The following is a 20,256-nucleotide window of genomic DNA, read 5'->3' on the forward strand; positions in this document are numbered from 1 at the left end:
TAGCTGCCATTATACTCTTTCTGACAAAGAGTAAGATACAAACCATACCCTCAGCCCTCTTCAGAGAGGCTTCTTGTGACTATACTTTGAAATTCATGACCTGATTATCCCAATAATAGGGACAGTTGTGTCTTACTGGAGTTTTAAATGCCAGACATATGGTGAGGAATTATATTAAAATATATCTGGGATTTGTTTTAATCAGGTATGGTAAGATATGCACACACAGAAACAGAAATGACCGTCATGAAGAAAGAAGTTTATACTCACACATCCTCAGAAACTGCACATCACATAGGGAAGCACCAAGGTCACTCAGGAGACAAAGGCGTAAGGGGAAAGCATGGACAAAAGCCTTTCCTATGGTTTTTGCAAGAAGGAATGAGTAAGGTAAGGTAGGCAGATTTAGGAGAGGTTAGTTTGAATAACTTAGTGGACTCTAGGGTATAGGAATTCCCCCACTGCCTGGAACCTGCCCCTGGGGTGATCTTAGGGCAAGAGATGGGGCTTAACCTGTTGGAGCTCCATTAAAGAAGCAGTTGGTGTGCGTGGACTCTGGATTTACTCATTTTCTCATAAAAACAGTATCACAGGAGAGTCATTTGCTAGCTCTAGAAATTAGCTAACCATAGGAGAAGCAGTCTTTTCAAAATTAGCAAGACCCTCAGATGTCAAAACATCATAAAATACAGAAAATAGAAAAATGCTAATATATGCATCCAGGAGTTACAGAAGCAGAGCAACTCACTGAGAGAAACCAGTAAGCAAAATTCATAAATAAATAGATGTCATGAGGAAATAGAACCATAAAAAAACAGAAAATCATACAACTATAAGTTCTCTGAGAACAGTAATTGCCTCCATCTTATTCACAGTTAAATATATCCAGCAACTTTGACATTGTTTTAATAAATGTATTGAATTAATGACTGGATCACTCACTTTAAAAATCAAACAATACTAGAGAAAACAAGGGCAAAGAGAATTGATAGTGATGAGTGCAGTAGAAAGAGACTGAGAGTCACTTAGAAAGGGCAAAGTTCTCAAGCACAGAAACAGACGTTAGCTGCTGAAAGGACAATAAGAAAAGCTGTTCTCAAACCAAGCTGTATTCTGATTCAGCATTGAAGTTTTCTGAAGTGGCTGTAGAGGAACTGAAACTATTTCTTTTTATTTTCACATGGATTCTTAAAATAATTCTTATTAATAATACCTAATATGCACTAATGGAAGACTAACCATAACCTTACATCACACAGAAAGTTCCAACTTGGAGGACGTAGAGCAACATGGCCTTCTAGAAAGCTCCAGTGATCATTTACACCACAGCAACACCAAACTGACCAACTATCCACCCAAAAAAAGCACCTTCACAAGAACCAAAATCAGGTGAGCAATCATTGTACCCGCTTTTTGTTTGTTTGTTTGTTTGCCATGCAAACCAACAACTTACAGTAGTACCTGCTTTTAACATGTCAGAAAAGAGGCACTGAAAAAGGTAGGTAGAAAATACAGGCTTGAATTGTCTATACCACCCCTCCCCCATCCCCTGGAGTTAGCCACATGTCACAGAGAGAAAACTCTGTGTACTTGGGGGAGGGAAAGCACAGTGACTGTGAGACTTTGCATTGGAATTCAGTGGTGCACTGTCACAGTGGAAAGCAACAAGGGGCAAAACTCAGCCTGGGCCCACAGAGAAAGCATTTAAATCAGCCCTAGCCAGAGGTGAATTATCCATCCCAACAGTAAGAACCTGAGATCCAGAGAGTCGCACCACCATGGGCTAAAGTGCTCTGGGGTCCTAAATAAATTTGAAAAACAGTTTAGTCCACAAAGACAGCAATTCCTGGGCACGTCCTGGTCCTGTGCTGGTCTTGGAGTCAGTATACTTGAAGTGCATGCGACCTAGTGAGGCAGCAACCAGGGCAGCCAAAGGAGTGCTTGCATGACCCCTCCCCCAAATCGAGGCAGCACCAATTGCAGCTTTGGGAGAGATTCCTTTTCTCTGCTTGAGAAGAAGAGAAGAGACAGTAAAGAGGACTTTGTCTTATAACTTGATACCAGCTCAGCCACAGTAGAATAGGGCACCAGGCAGAATCCTGAGGCACCCATTCTAGGCCCTAGCTCCAGGATGACATTTATAGACATACCCTGGACCAGAAGGAAACTCATTGCCTTGAAGGGAAGGCCTCAGTCCTGGCAAGATTAACAACCAGCTGACTAAAGAGCCCTTGAGCCCTGATTAGTCAGCGGTAGCTAAGTAGTACTCACCACGGGCCTTGGGTGAGACTCAGAGCGCTGCTGGCATCAGGTGTGACTCAGCACATTCCTAGCTATGGTGGTTTTGAGAAAAGACTTCTGCTTAAGGAAAGGACAAGGAAGAGTAATGGGACTTCGTCTTATAGCTTGGATACCAGCTCAGCCACAGTGGGGTAGAGCACCAAGTGGGCTCTTGAGGTCTCTGATTCCAGGACTTAGATCCTGGATGGCTTTTCTAAACCTGCCCTGCACCAAAGGGGAGCCTACTGCCCTGAAGGGAGACACTGAAGAGGTCTTGGGCCTTGAGTGAATATTGGCAGGCTGTACTTGCTGTTGGTACTTGCTAGGTTGTACTTGCTGTGGGTCTGGGACAGTGGTGACCACAAGGAAAACTCTGCTTGAGGAAAGGGGAGGAAAGACTGGGAAAGACTTTCTCTTGTGGCTTGGGTTCCAGCTCAGTGTAGTAGAATAGAGCACCAGGTAGATTCCAAAGGTTCCTGACTTCAGACCCTAGCTCCCAGAGAGCATCACTGGACCTACTAGGGGAAGGGGGAAACTCACTGCCCTGAAGGGAAAGACACAAGCCTGACTAGATTCTCCACATGCTAACTGAAGAGCCCTTAGGCCTTGAGTGAACATAGGTGGTAGCTAGGGAATGGTCACAGTGGGCTTTGGGCAAGACCCAGTGCTGTGCTGGTTTTGGGCCTGACCCAGTACAGTCCCAGTGCTGGTGACCACAAGAGTGCTTGTGCCATCCTTCCCCAAGCTCCTAGGAGCTCAGAACAGAGAGACTCTGCTTGTTTGGGGAAAGATAAAGGAGGAGAAAAAGAATCTGTCTGGTAATCCAGGGAATTCTCCTGGATCTTACCTAAGATCACCAGAGTAGTACCTCTATGAGTCTGCAAAAGCCATTGTTTTACTGAGCTTGGAGTCTTCTAATGCAGATACAGCACCAAAGATTTTTATCACAACACTTAAGTCCCTTTGAATACCTGGAAAGCCTTCTGAAGGAGGACAGGTACAAACAGACTGCAAAGACTACAATAAATACCTAACTCTTTAATACCCAGGCACCAATGAACATCCAAAAGCATCAAGACCAGCAAAACATGACTTCACCAAACAAACTAAAGAAGACACCAGTGACCAATCCCAGAGAGACAGAGATATATGACCTTTCAGACAGAATTCAAAAGAGCTGTTTTGACAGAATTCAAAAGAGCTCAAAGATATTCAAGATAAGAGAGAAGGAATTCAGATTCCTAGCAGGAAATTTTAACAAAGAGATTGGAATAATTTAAAAGAATCAAGTAGAAATTCTAGAGCTGAAAAATGCAATTGACTACTGAAGAATGAATCAGAGTCTCTTAACAGCAGAACTGATCAAGCAGAAAAAAGAATTAGTGAGCCTGAAGATAAGCTATTTGAAAATACACAGAGGGGACAAAAGAAAAAAAGAATTTTGTTTTTTTGAGATGGAATTTTGCTCTTGTCACCCTGGCTAGAGTACAATGGCACGATCTCAGCTCACTGCAACCTATGCCTCCCGGGTTCAAGCGATTCTCCTGCCTCAGTCTCCTGAGTAGCTGGAATTACAGGCACCTGCCACCATGCCCAGCTAATTTTTGTATTTTTAGTAGAGACAGGGTTACACCATGTTGGTAAGACTGGTCTCAAACTCCTGAGCTCAGGTGATCCCCCCACCTTGGCCTCCCCCTGTGCTGGGATTACACGCATGAGCCACCTCGCCCAGCCAGAAAAAATAATTTAAAAAATGAAGTGCAGCTACAGGATCTAGAAAATAGATTCAAAAGGGCAAAACTAAGAGTTACTGGCCTTAAAAATACCCAAAGGATTATAAATTAGTCTACTACAAAGACACATGCACACGTATGTTTATTGCGGCACTATTCACAATAGCAAAGACTTGGAATCAACCCAAATGTCCATCTGTGACAGACTGGATTAAGAAAATGTGGCACATATACACCATGGAATACTATGCAGCCATAAAAAAGGATGAGTTCGTGTCCTTTGTAGGGACATGGATGCAGCTGGAAACCATCATTCTTAGCAAACTGTCACAAGAACTGAAAACCAAACACCGCATGTTCTCACTCATAGGTGGGAACTGAACAATGAGATCACTTGGACTCGGGTAGGGGAACATCACACACTGGGGCCTATCATGGGGAGGGGGGAGGGGGAGGGATTGCATTGGGAGTTATACATGATATAAATAATGAATTGATGGGTGCTGACGAGTTGATGGGTGCAGCACACCAACATGGCACAAGTATACATATGTAACAAACCTGCACGTTATGCACATGTACCCTAAAACTTAAAGTATAATAAAAAAATAAAATAAAATAAAAAATAAAAATAAACAAACAAACAAACAAAAAAAAAAACTCATTTTATCTCTGCACTTGCTGAGATACCTGAAAAAATGAGGGCAAATTTTGATGAATGATGAGTACTTTCATTTCTGCTTTTATTCATATAGACATTTTACTAATAATAGTTTTATAAAGTATTTGTCTTCATTCTAAGAGACATTTTGCAAGAAAACCCGTATCAAATATTCTTTATTTGTGTATTATTCTATTTATAATCCATAATTCAATTTAAATGTTATAAGATTGCAGGCCTTCCTAAATTATATCTAATTCTTATGCATAATATGTATTTATCCAATTAAAAGTAGAAGCTCATTCTAAGATCTTTTCTCCATGTTGTAATATTTAAAACCTCAAAAACAGAAGTTCAAAATTAAATCTCGAAAAAATAATTTTAAAAAATGAAGTGCAGCTACAGGATCTAGAAAATAGATTCAAAAGATCAAAACTAAGAGTTACTGGCCTTAAAGAGGAGATAGAGAAAGGGATAGGAGTAGAAAGTTTATTCAATTTTAATTTTCTGCATATGGCTAGCCAGTGCTCCCAGCACCATTTATTAAATAGAGAATCCATTGCCCATTGCTTTTGTCAGGTTTGTCGAATATCAGATGGTTGTAGATGAGCAGTCTTATCTCTGAGCTCTCTATTTTGTTTCATTGATCTATGTGTCTGTTTTTGTACCAGTACCATGCTCTTTGGTTACTGTAGCCTTATAGTAGTTTGAAGTCAGGTAGCATGATGGCTTCAGCTTTGTTCTTTTTGCTTAGGATTCTGTCTTGGCTACACAGGCTCTTTTCTGGTTTCATATGAATTTTAAAATATTTTTTTCTAATTCTGTGAAGAATATCAACAGCGGTTTAATAGGAATAGCATTAAATCTATAAATTACTTTGGAAATTATGGCCACTTTCATGATATTGATTCTTGTTATCCATGAGAATGGGATGCTTTTTCATTTCTTTGTGTCTTCTCTGATTTCCTTTAGCAGTGGTTCACAGTTCTTCTTGAACAGGTCCTTTACTTCCCTCATTAGCTGTATTCCTAGGTATTTTATTCTCTTTGTAGCAACTGTGAATAGGAGTTTTTTCAAGATTTGGCTCTCTCCTCATCTGTTGTTGGGGTATAGGAATACTTGTGCTTTTTGCATATTGATTTTGTATGCTGCGACTTTGTTGAAGTTGCTTATCAGCTTAAGAAGCTTTTGGACTGACACGACCACTCCCTTACACCTTATACAAAAATTAACTCAAGATGAATTAAAGACTTAAATGTAAAATCAAAAACTTATAGTTAAAATCCCAGAAGAATATCTAGGCAATACCATTCAGGACATAGCCTTCCGCAAAGATTTCATGACAAAAACATCAAAAGCAACTGCAACAAAAGCAAAAATTGACAAATGGGATCTAATTAAACTAAAGAAATTCTGCAGAGCAAAAGAAACTATCATCAGAGTGAACAGACAACCTACAGAATGAGAGAAAAATTTTGCAATCTATCCATCTAACAAAGGTCTAATATCCAGAATCTACAAGGAACTTAAACAAATTTACAAGAAAAAACAAACAACCCCATTAAAAGTGGGCAAAGAACATGAACAGATGCTTTTCAAAAGAAGACATACATGTGGCTAACAAATATATGAAAAAAGGCTCAACATCACTGATCATTAGAGAAATGCAATTCAAAACTGCAATGAGATATCATCCAATGCCAGTCAGAATGGCAATTACTAAACAGTCAAGAAACAACATATGTTGGCAAGGCTGCAGAGAAATAGAAATGCTTTTACATTGTTAGTGGGAATGTAAATTAGTTCAACTATTCTAGAAGACAGTGTGGTAATTCCTCAAAGAACTAGAGCTGGAAATACCATTTGATGCAGCAATCCCATTATTGGCTATATACCCAATGGAATAGAAATGTTTCTATTATAAAGATATATGCACACGTATGTTCATTGCAGCACTATTCACAATCACAAAGACACAGAATGAAGCCCAAACGCCCATCAATGATAGACTAGATATAGAAAATGTGGTACATATAGACCACGAAATACTATGCAGATGCAGCCATAAAAAGGAACAAGATCATGTCCTTTGTAGTGACATGGATGGAAGCCATTATTCTCAGCAAACTAATGCAGGAACAGAAAACCAAACACCACATGTTCTCACTTATAAGTGGGAGCTGAACATGGAAACATAGGGTGGAGAATAACACACACTGGGGCTTGTCAGGAAAAAATATTGGAAGGGGGAGCATCAGGAAAAATGTCTAATGCATACTGGGCTTTATACCTAGGTGATAGGTTGATAGGTGCAGCAAATCACCATGGCACACATTTACTTATGTAACAAACCTGCACTTCCTGCACATATACCCTGGAACTTAAAATTTTATTCAAAGGGATAATAACAGAGAACTTCCCAAACCTAGAGAAAGATATCACTATCCAAGTACAAGAAGGTTATAGAACACCAAGCAAATTCAACCAAAAGAAGAGTACCTGAAGACATTTAATAATCAAACTCCCAAAGGTCAAGGAAAAAGAAAGGATTCTAAAAGCAAGAGAAAAGAAACAAGTAATATACAATGGAGTTCCAGTATTTCTGGCAGCAGACTTTTCAGTGGAAGCCTTACAGGCCAGGAGAGAGCAGTATGACATATTTAAAGTGCTGGGGAAAAAAAGTTAATCCTAAAACATTATATCTGGTGAACATGAAGGAGAATTAAGGACTTTCCCAGCTAAACAAAAGCTGAGGGATTTCATCAACACCTAAAAGAAATACTAAAGAGAGTTCTTCAATCTGAAAGAAAAGGACATTAATGAGCAATAAAAAATCATCTAAAGATACAAAACTCACTGGTAATGGTAAGTACAGAAAAAAAAAACCACTAAATATTATAACACTGTAATTGTGATATGTAAACTACTTGAGTAGAAGGGCTAAAAGTTTAACCTATCAAAAATAATAACTACAAAAACTTTTCAAGACATAGATAGTATAATAAGATATAAATGGAAACAACAAAAAGTGTTGACTTTTTGTTTTCTCTTGGCTTGTTTATGAGTTTGTTTATGCAATCAGTGATAAGTTGTTATCAGTTTAAAATGATGACTTATATTATTTGCAAGCCTCATAGTAACCTCAAATTAAGAAACATAAAACAGATATACAAAGAATTTAAAAAAGCAATATGTTAAAACATATCACCAGATAAAAACACCTTCACTGAAAGGAAGACAAGAAGGAAAGGAAGAAGAAAGAGAATACCACAAAACAACTGGAAAACTAGTAACAAAATGGCAGGAGTAAGTCCTTAATTACCAATAACAACTGCAAATGGAACAAATGCTCCAATCATAAAACATAGAGTGACTAAATGCATTAAAAAAAAAGACTCACTGCAGTCATCTGTTACTTATAAGAAACACATTTCACCTATAAAGACATACATAGATTGAAAATAAAGGGATGGAAAAAGATATTCCATGCAAACAGGAAACAAAAAGGAGCAGAAGCAGCCATACTTATAGAAGACAAAATTTATGTACTAATTTGTTCTCATGCTTCTAATAAAGACATATGTGAGACGGGGAAATTTATAAAGGAAAGGTTTAATAGACTCAGTTCCACATGGCTGGGAAGACCTCACAATTATGGTGGAAGGAAAAGGAAAAGCAAAGGTATATCTTACATGGTGGCAGGCAAGAGAGAAGTGTAGAGGAATACCCATTTATAAAACCATCAGATCTCCTGAGACTTATTCATTACCATGAGAACAGTATGGGGGAAATTGCCCCTGTGATTCAGTTATCTCCACCTGGCCCCACCCTTGACACGTGGGGATTATTACAATTCAAAGTGAGATTTGGTTGGGGACATGGAGCCAAACCATATTATTGCATCCTTGGCCCCTCCAAAATCTCATGTACTCACATTTCAAAGCCAATTATGCCTTCCCAACAGTCTCCCAAAGTTTTAACTCATTTCAGTATGAACTCAAAAGTCCAAAGTCTCAACTGAAACAAGGTAAGTTCCTTCCACCTAGGAGCCCATGACATCAAAGCAAGTTAGTTACTTCCTAGATACAATGAGGATGCTAGCATTAGGTAAATTATACCCATTTCAAATTGGAGAAATTGGACAAAATAAAGGAGCTACAGGCCCCATGCAAATCTGAAATCCAGCAGTATATTCAAATCTTAAAGCTCCGAAATGATCTCCTTTAACTCCATGTCTCACATCCATGTCACACTGATGTTAAGAGGTGGGTTCCCATGGTCTTGGGCAGCTCCACCTCTGTAGCTCTGCAGAGTACAGCCCCACTCCTGGCTGCTTTCACAGGCTGGTGTTGAGTGTCTGCAGCTTTTCCAGATGCATGGTGCAAGCTGTCGGTGGTTCTACCCTTCTGGAGTCTGAAGGATGGTGGTCCTCTTCTCACAGCTCCACTAGGCAGTGCCTGAGTGGGGATTCTGTGTGGAGCTCTGACCCCACATTTCACTTCCACACTGACCTAGAAGAGGTTCTCCATGAGAGCTCTGGCCCTGCAGCAAACCTCTGCCTAGACATGCAGGCATTTCCATACATCCTCTGAAATCTAGGCAGAGCTGCCCAAACCTCAGTTCTTGACTTCTGTGCATCAGCAGGCCCAACAACACATGTAAGCCACCAAGGCTTGGGGCTTGTACTCTCTGAAGCAATGGCCTAAGCTGTACCATGGCCCCTTTCAGCCACAGCACGGATGCAGGGCACCAAGTCCCAAGACTGCACAAAGCAGCAAAGCACTGGGCCTAGTCCACAAAACCATTTTCTTTTTCCTAGGCCTCCCAGCTTGTGATAAGAGGGACTGCTGTGAAGACCTCAGACATGCCCTAGTAACATTTTCCCCATTGTCTTGAAGATTAACATTTGGATCCTCACTACTTATGCAAATTTCTGCAGCTGGCTTGAATTTCTCCTCAGAAAATGAGTTTTTCTTTTATATTGAATAATCACGTTGCAAATTTTCTGAACTTTTCTGCTCTGCTTCCCTTTTAAGTTTCAATTCCAAACCATAAATTTGTGAATAGATAAAACTGAACGCTATTAAGAGCACCTTTGCTCCAGTTCCCAAGAAGTTCCTCATCTTCATCTGAGGCCACCTCAGCCTGGACTTCACGGTGCATGTCACTATCAGCATTTTGGTTAAAGCCATTCAACAAGTCTCTAGGAAGTTCGCAACTTTCCCACATCTTCCTGTCTTCTGAGTCCTTCAAGTCTCCGGGAAGTTCCAAACTTTCCGACACTTTTGTGTCTTCTTCTGAGCCTTTCAAACTGTTCCAACATCTATCTGTTACCCAGTTCCAAAGTTTTTTCCACATTTTTGGGTATCCTTATAGCAGCACTCCACTCTTCTGCAATACCAGTTTACTCTATCAGTCCATTCTCACACAGCTAATAAAGACATACCTGAGACTGGGTACTTTACAAAGGAAAGAGGTTTAATTGACTCACAGTTCCACATGGCTGGGGAAGTCTCACCATGATGTACAATCATGGCAGAAGGGGAAGCAAACATGTTCTTTCCACATGGTGGCAGGAGAGGGAAGTGCTGAGTGAAGCGGGGGAGAAAGTCCCTTAAGAAACCATCAGATCTCATGAGAACCCACTCACTATCATGAAAACAGCATGAGGGTAACCACCCCCATAATTCAATTACCTGCCACCAGGTCCCTCCCATGACATGTGGGGATTATGGGAACTACTATTCAAGGTGAGATCTGGGTGGGGACACAGCCAAACCATAGCAGAGGTGAACAAAATAATGCCTTTTGTAGCCACTTGCACACGTGTGTGTATATGAATACTTCAGAGGGTGAGAAATGTCACAAAGAATAATAAAACAATCAGAGAAGATGGAATATTAGGAGTAAGTGGGGAATGCTGAAAAATAAATACAGTCATGGAAGCCCTCTTTAATAATGTGAGATTTTCACAGAGACCTAGATGAAGTAAGAGAATGAAACATTTCAACATCTGGAAGTAGAGCCTGTTAGCAAAGGTCAGTAAGTACAGAAGCCCTGAAGCAGGAGTGTATTTGGCCTTTTGAGAAACAGCAAGGAGGCCATAAATGATGGGAAGAAGCGTAAGGAATGAGGTCTAAGAGGTAAGAAGAAGTTACATATTGCAGGATCACAGAGATTATTGAAGGGACTATGATTTTGCTTTTAGTGAGGTGAGAAGTAATTCAAGAGTTTTCAGCAGACGAGTGAAATGTATTATTTGCATTTTAAAAGGATAACTCTAGTGAAGTAGGAACTCAGGAAGTTGGAAGCTGTTACAACACATCCCTACAAGGGAAGAGAAGATAATTGCTAGGAGAAGGGACTGCTGTGGATAGCTACCATGTGGACAGATTCAGGATATATTTGGATAGTACAGTCAACAGGATTTGATGAACGTGGATGTATTTGGACAATAGAGTAAACTGGATTTACTGATGTATGGATTGAGATATGAGAGGAAGGGAAGGGTCAAGGATGATTCTAAGGTTGTTTAACCTGAACAATGTGGTAAATACTAATGCTTTTTGACACAGGAATAATACACAGTGGTCGCAGAAGAATAGAGAATTCCAGGCAGGAATTTTACATAACTAGCAAAAGGAAACTTTTGAAAGATCTACATAAGCTAGGGTCTGTAAAACAGGATGTGTGCCAACCTAAGACTGACTGGACCCAGATTGGGTCCAATCTGGTGCTAAATTTGACCTAGGTTTCACCTAGGACCTCATTATACACTCTTTAACATACTAAATCACACACCCATCAGCACTATGACAGTTCCAGGAATATCCATATCTCCTGTAAAAGTGAGTGGCTCCATAGAGCTGAAAAATCTTCAACTTTTTTCCAGCATTTTTTTTTTTTTCTTTCATACAGAGTCTCACTCTGTAACCCAGGCTGGAGTGCAGTGGCACCATCTCCACTCACGTCAACCTCCACCTCCTGGGTTCAAGCAATTCTCCTGCCTCAGCCTCCCAAGTACCTGGGATTACAGGTGCCCACCAGCACACCTGGCTAATTTTTGTATTTTTAGTAGAGGCAGGGTTTCACCATGTTGGCCAGGCTAGATTCAAACTCCTGACCTCAGGTGATCCGCCCACCTCAGCCTCCCAAAGTGCTGGGATTACAGGCATGAGCCACCACACCTAGCCTTTTCCAGAAATCTTTATGAATATTTCACTACTAGATAAAGAAACCCATAAGGGTAGAAGTCTCAAATCTCATTGGATGTGAATCTCTCTCCAGGACACTCTCACTTCCCTTTCTTGTGTACTTTTTGCTTTGGAATAAATATCTGTACTTTCACTGTTTTCCAACTCTTCCTTGAATTCCTTCTTGCAATTGTGTCAAGATCCTGGACACCAGCAGGAGTCAAGGTCCTATTGGCATTTGGAGACCTCCCCTAGCCTGTTAGTATCACCTTTATGGTCACCCAGCCAAGAGCCTTGTTGCCCCCATTTTAGGACCAGCAGCAGTTGTTAAGTCTCACTTTGACCTTAGTCAAAGTCTTCTCATTCCCTGAAGTTATTGCTAATTTCTTCCTCGTTCCTCAGAGCTGACTACAGCTTGAATCCCTTCAGTCATAGTGCCTCTGCTCTCTCTGGTTGGAGAGCAAACTGTGTTTGCCCTGATGAGTGACAAGTGGAGGCGGAAAGGTTTCAACTTACACCAAGTAGTTCTGAGATGCCACAGTCTTTCCTGACAGGAGGCTAATGAAGGTGGTAGGGTAAAGTCATACTGTGCAGTGCTTGGCTAGCCTCCTAGGAGCACTATAACTTTTCCCAAGAAGAGTCTTCCATTTTCCCAAGGAACCAGTTGTGGCAAGACACTGACCCCAGTTGGGAACTATTTTCTCTTTCCCAGCTTTCTTTAAACCTTGCTTTTGCAATTTTTCTCTTCTGTGCTTCTTCCTCACACATCACTCAAAAGCTCAGTAAACTTTTTGGACACAGCAAGATAGGTCTCTTATATATTGCCCTCTGGAATGCCAAATCCAGGCCTATGGTTCTTAAGAGGTCCTTTTGAGGTCCTTGTTTATTGGCCGTGCTGAATCATCTCTATTCCCAAGTTTTACTTGATAATAAGTGTTCAGATAGATATTGCATGCTCACCGCTTTCAAATTAGGCCTGCAACTCATCCTTCTTGACTTCAAAAGCCCTCCCATTTTCAAAGCCTCGGGGGCCGTGAACACCTGAGCAGTGCTAGGGCTCGGGGGAAACACCTGGATTTCAAGGCAGCCAGCAAAGAAAACAGGGACATTTGTCTCCCTGGAATGGCCATGGAGCTGGCAAACTGTAAGGGCCATACTCATGCACTCAGCATTTTGTAAAGGCCAGAACTGGTCCCTCTGGAACCATACTGTTATTTCCCCTCTTCTACTCTCTTTATGTCATATGAAGGGCAGGTCGAGGTATGGGTAACTCTCTTTTAGAAAATGTGGCGCAATGGCCAGAGAACAGGATCATAAATTTTAATATATCTTGCAATTAGACCTCTTTTGTAAATGCCAGGAGAAAAAGACTGAAATAGCATATGTACAGTCCTTCATGGCTTTTTATCAGAACCTTGTCCTTCATGGGAATTGCCACCTTTGTGGCACCTTTGCTCATACTCCTTTGGGGGAATCAAATGGGAACCAGATATCCTACATGGTTATCCTTTTGGGATATCCTTTTGGGAAATGAACCTCTCCAGAGCCTTTCTCCGCATTCTAACCCAGACCCAGCTCTGGTACTCTCAACACCTCCCTCTCAACCCAATTCCACCTTCGACTCCTCTGTCTTCTGCTAATTCCACCATCTCCAGCCCCCAGACTCCCACTAGCCTACCTCCTTACCAACCTATACGCCCTTCCATACCAAAGGAACAGAGTCCTGCCAGGGTCACCTACAGTGGCACTTCCTACCTTTGTGACCATTCTAAGTTATGCCCACTTAGGGAGGTGACCAACAGGGATGCTGGGACCATTTGGGTGCATGCACAATTTTCAATGTCTGATCTAGCACAATGTAGGCAAAGGTTGGACCAATTTTCAGAGGATTCAACTAAATTAATGGAGGAATCTCAGGCTCTCTCACTCTCATTTGAGTTAACTTGGAGAGATATTCATATTACCTTGTCCATGTGTCACACCCCTCAAGGAAAAGCAGCATATTAGGGTGAACACTCAGGCTTATGCTGATAACTTGTTGTATGGGGACTCAGCAGTACATTGTAGGGACCACATCTGTGCCTAACAATGACCCTAATTGGAACTACCAACAGGGCCAGACTGGTCTAAGAAAAAAAAATCATATGGTGACTTGTTTAGTGGAGAGAATTAAAAAAAAAAAAAAAAAGTACCACTAAACCTGTGAACTATGACCAAATAAAGGAAACAAGGAAAGGAAGAAAACCCAGCTTTGTTCTAGAGGTGCCTCGTGGCGGTCCTGAGAAAGTATACTAATATTTACCCAAGTACTGATGCTGGCCAAATTTTACTAGCAACATACTTTATTAGCCAGTCAGCACCTGATATCAGGAGAAAACTGCAGAAATTGGCTTTGGGATTCCTAATGCATATCAATCAAGTACCTGACGTGGCCTTCAGGGTATTCAATAATAGGGACAGGGCTGAAGAGGATGAAAGGACCTAGCGGTAACAGACAGTGGGACAGATAGCAGGCCCAAATGATAGCAGCTGCTGTAAGTGGTACCCTGCAACCTCAGGGTCACCCGGGGGGGCACTTCACCCATGGACCAAATGGGCCTAACAGAAAACCTGCCGGCAAGGATTGCTGTTTCAAGCATGGGAAACCAAGACATTGGAGCAAGAACTGTTCCAGCCAGGGGAGCCCTACCCAGACCCTGTCCTCACTGCAAGTAGGAAAATCATTGGAAAAGGGATTGCCCTAAGCTCCGAAGGGAGAGGAGAACAGCCAATGCCAAATGACCATAACTGAGGACTGACAGGGCTCAGGGTTCCTGGCAGCTCCCACAAAAGGCCTGGTCATCACAGTTGAGGAGCTCTGGGTGACTCTTTATGTGGCAAGTATAAATATTAATTTACTGGCCAGGCAGTGGCTCATGTCTATAATCCCAGCACTTTGAGAGGCTGAGGTGGGCAGATCAGTTGAGGTCAGGAGTTTGAGAACAACCTGGCCAACACAGTGAAACCCCATCTCTACTAAAAATACAAAAATTAGCTAGGCACGTGGTGCACACTTATAATCCCAGCTACTTCGGAGGCTGAGGCAGGAGAATCACTTGAACCCAGGAGGCAGAGGTTGCAGTGAACTGAGATCGTGTCACTGCATTCCAGCCTGGGTGACAAGGCAAGACTCCATCTATAAATAATAATAATATATTTCTTAATTGACATGGGGGCCAGTTGCTCTGTCCTAAATGGCCACTGTAGGCTCCTATCCTCCAGAAGCTCCACTGTGTACTTTACCCTTGAACTGCAGGATAGAAAACTGTATGGTAACTCATGAGTTTCTAGTTATGTGAGAATGTTCTACTCCTATATTGAGATGGGACTTCCTAGCCATCCTTGAAGCCACTTTACATTTATCAGGCCCTGAGGAGCCATTCTTACTGGCAATGCCTGGTTTTTCTTAGCCAGCCTAAAAAAAAAAAAAAAAAAAGATTTCTCGCAAAATAAGATCTCAAGTAGACCCACAAGTATGTATCTACTTAAATGGTCAGGGAAATAACAAAAGGCTTTATCTTCTAGCTGAACAAGGACAAATATGCACAGTAGAACCCCATGGCAAAGCAACGCATGCTCAGTCAGTGATCATCTCATTAAAAGACAAAAATAATTTCCCATACAAGTGTCAATATCCCCTCAAACCAGAAGCCAGGCAAGGACTCCAATCTCTAATTGAGAAGTTTATAAAACATGGCCTCGTGGTTCTACGTCAGTCTCCTTGTAATACTCCTGTCTTCTCTGTTCAAAAATTAAATGAAGAATATCATCTAGTTCAAGACTTATTAGCCATTAATGAGGCTGTAATTCCCTCACATCCTATGGTGCTAACCCTTATACCATACCTATCCAAATACTGAGAGACACCAATTGGTTTACTGTATTAGATCTTAAGAATGTTTTCTTTTGTATTCCTTTGCACCCTGACTCTCAGTATTTGCTTTTGAGTGGACTAATCCTGAAACTAGTATTACCCAGCAGTACACCTGGATGGTACTGCCTCAGAGCTTTAGGAATAGGCCTTACTAGTTTGAAAATGACTTGGCATGAGTATTAAGGAAACTGGAGCTAGAAAATGGAGCCATATTCCAATATGGGGATGACATCCTTGTATGCAGTCCCACTAAAGAGGACTCAAATAAGAATCCCATTCACGTCCTAAATTTCCTGGGAGAAAGAGGGTATCGGGTTTCTCTATCCAAGGCCCAGATTTCCAAACTGGAAGTAAAATATCTGGGGTACATCCCAAGCCTAGGAAACCAGATCTTGTCTGTTGAGTGAAAGGAGGTTGTCTTAAAGGGGTGACCTCCACAAATGAAGAAGCAACTCAGAACTTTTCTAGGTATGGCAGGATTATGCAGGATTTGGAACCCCCAGTATATGAGGCCCTAACAAGACCAGACCATGAAACACTCAATGGTCAGGGAAATAACAAGAAGCTTTATCTTCTAGCTGAAGAAAGAAGGGTTTGCACAGAAATAAACCACACCTGATGTTCTTATATTAATAATTCAGGATTAATTGAACTGCAAATTTGAAAGATTTACCAACAGGCTACCTGGCTACATCATTTCAATAACCCCACCACTCAAACCATCTGAGACTCTGTCAAAGGATACCTACCAAGTGCAATCTGGTTCCTACATTTCCTGGGACCTTTAATAGCTACCTTATTACTACTAATCTATGGTCCTTTCTTGTTTAGCCTCTTTGTAAAGTTCGTGTCCTCTAGGTTGCAACAGTTCCATGTCGAAATATTGGTCATGCAAGGATTCCAACCAATCCTGCCTCAGATTCAGACTCTCCTGATGACTCACCCCTGGAATCCTTAGACCAGGCAGCTGGAGACTCCCATTCCCTTTCCAGGCAGGGCCAACACCCCTAATCAGCAGGAAGTAGATATAGAAGACTAACCTCCTCCCTCATCAACACTTAAGAATAAGGAATGGTGTTTTACTCCATTCTCATACTGCTACAAAGATACTACTGGAGACTGGGTAATTTATAAAGAAAGGACGTTTAACTGACTCACAGTTCTGCATGACTGGTGAGGCCTCAGGAAATTTACAATCATGGCAGAAGGTAAAGGCGAAGCAAGGCATGTCTTACATGGTGGTAGGCAAGAGAGACAGAGGCAGGGAACTGCGAAGTACTTGTAAAACCATCAGATCTCATGAGAACTCCCCTCACTATCACAAGAACAGCATGGGAGAAACTGCCCCCATGATCCACCAGGTCTCTCCTTGAACACACGGAGATTATAATTTGAGATGAGACTTGGGTGGGGACACAGTGCCAAACCATATCAGATGGAAATCTCTGTGAGGGGAAAATGAGACAAGAATAATACAAGGTGGCTGCAGAACAACAGAATAATCCAAGCAGGAGTTTCACATGACTAGCGAAAGGAAGCTGTCAAAGTAGCTGCATATGCTAGGCGTTAAGACCCTGAAAAACCATAGTGTTGGCCAAGCTGGGTAAGACTGACTGGACTCAACATAGTGCTAGATTTGATCTAGGTTTCACCTAGGACCTCATTATACACTCATTAACATACTAAATCACACACCCACCAGGGCCATGACACTTCCAGGAACACCCATATCTGGTGTAAAAATGTGTGGCACCATAGTGCTGAGAAATCTTCACTTTTTTGCAGGAATTTTCATGAATATTCCACCCATTGGTTAGAGAAACCCACAGGCCAGTTGCAGTGGCTCATGCCAGTAATCCCAGCACTTTGGGAGGCTGCAGCAGACAGATCACTTGAGATCAGGAGTTTAAGACCAGCGTGGGCAACATGGTGAAACCTTGCCTCTAATTGTTTTAAAATAAGAAGAAAAGAAAGCAAATAACAAAAAAAGAAACCCATAAAGGTAGAGGCCCTAAACCCTGTCGGGTGTGACTTTCTTGAATACACATGCACCCCCTTTTCTTGAGTGTGTACATTTCGCTTTCAGTAAATCTCCATTCTTTCACTATTTTCCAACTTGTTCTTGAATTCCTTCTTGCGACAGTGTCAAGAGCCTGAACACCAGCCAGGGTCAAGGTCCCACCAGCATTTGGGATGTCCCCTAGCCTGAGAGGAAAATTCAAAATTTAGTTTCGTATTTGTTAAATTTGACAGGTCTTTTAGACAGCTAAAGGAAAATGATAGCAATGAGATTTTTTTAGTCTAAAGCTCAGAGGAGGGGTCAAGGCTGGTAATATAAATTCTGGAGTTATTAGCATAAAAATGGTGTTTAATACCACTGTACTAGATAAAATCATCTAGAAAATGAATATAGAGCAAAGACAAGCTACAGAGTGAAATCAGTTTCCCTGGAAGCAGAGCTTGAGACAAGGACTAGAGGCACTTGATTTACTGGGAAGTCTCTCCTCAAGAAAAACTTGTAAGGCCATGAGGGAAACAAAATGAAAAAGTTAAGAAAATGTGGCACATATACACCATGGAATACTATGCAGCCATAAAAAAGGATGAGTTTGCATCCTTTGTAGGGACATGGATGCAGCTGGAAACCATCATTCTTAGCAAACTATCACAAGAAGAGAAAACCAAACACCGCATGTTCTCACTCATAGGTGGGAACTGAACAATGACATCACTTGGACTCGGGAAGGGGAACATCACACACTGGGGCCTATCATGGGGAGGGGGGAGGGGGGAGGGATTGCATTGGGGAGTTATACATGATATAAATGATGAATTGATGGGTGCTGATGAGTTGATGGGTGCAGCACACCAACATGGCACAAATATACATATGTAACAAACCTGCACGTTATGCACATGTACCCTAGAACTTAAAGTATAATAAAAAAATGAAAAAAAAAACCAAAACTACGAGTTATCATCTCTCCTCAATTGAAATGGCTTATATCCAAAAGACAGAACAATAAATGCTGGAGAGATTATGGAGTAAAGGGAATCCTCATACACTGTCGTTGGGAATGTAAATTATTACAACCACTATGGAGAACAGTTTGGAGGTTTCTCAAAAAATAAAAAATAAACTACTGTATGATCCAGCAATCCGAGTCCTGGATATATACCCAAAAGAAAGGAAATCAGTATATTGATGAGATATCTACATTTCCATGTTTGTCGCAGCACTATTCCCCATAGCCAAGTGTTGGAGGCAAATAAATAAATGAGATTCTGTCATTTACAACAACATGGAAAGAACTGGAGATCACTATGTTAAGTAAAATAAGCCAGGCACAGAAAGACAAACATCACATGTTCTCATTTATTTGTGAGATCTAAAAATCAAATCAATTGAACTGATGTAAATAGAGTAGAAGGATGGTTACCAGAGACTGGTAAAGGTAATGGGGCGTTGGGAGGGTAGTCAGGATAATTAATAAGTATAAAACAATAGAAAGAATGAATAGAACCTAATATTTGATAGCACAACAGGGTGACTATAGTCAATAATAAGTTAATTGTACATTTAAAAGTGACTAAAAAATGTGATTGGATTATTTATAACAGAAAAGATAAATGCTTGAGGGGATGAATACCCCATTCTCTATGATGTGCTTATTTCACAATGCATGCTTGTATCAAAATATCTCATGTATATTACAAATATATACACCCACCATGTACCCACAAAAAATAAAAATTAAAAATTAAAACAAAAAAATAAAAAAATAAAAATAAAAATAAAAATAAAAAAAAGAAAAAGGGGGAAATCTGAGTAACAATATGGTCTCAGATAAAATATAGCCTTCTCCTAATCCTTGGTTGGGGCATAGGTGGCTTAGAACCTCTGAGAGCTAAGTTGACCCACCCTGAAGCAAGGAAGCTGGGCATTCATACTCTTGAATCAGTCATCGGCTGCAGTGGGGAGGAGTGGGGAATACACTTCCAGTCATTTCCTGGGAGGCGGCTCCTACTAGACAAGAACAATTCTCCAAAGGTCACAGGGATAAGCCTATAACTAGGGTACTTGTGGCAACTGGGAGATGAGGTAAACCATCTGATTCAAGAGATCTGGTTAGAGCATCAATGTTGGACAAAGTCAAAAATTTGTAATTCTGCATGATGAGGAAGAATCAGCAAAGGTAAAGGCAGTAAGAGGAAGAGGGAGTAATGCCCCAGAAACCATGTGGAAAAAGTATTTCAAGGAAAAGATGCAAATAAAACATCAATCTAGGAATAAATTTAATTAAAAATGTGAAAGTCTTTTTACATTGCACACTATAAAACATTATTGAATGACATTAATGAAGATGTAAATAAATGAATGAACCTACCATGCTCATAGTTCAGAAACTTAATTTTGTAAAGATTTCAGTTTTCCTCAAATTGATCTATGAATTCAATGCAATCTCAATCAAAATC

Source organism: Rhinopithecus roxellana, chromosome 12, assembly GCF_007565055.1.
Source record: "Rhinopithecus roxellana isolate Shanxi Qingling chromosome 12, ASM756505v1, whole genome shotgun sequence".
NCBI lineage: Eukaryota > Metazoa > Chordata > Mammalia > Primates > Cercopithecidae > Rhinopithecus > Rhinopithecus roxellana.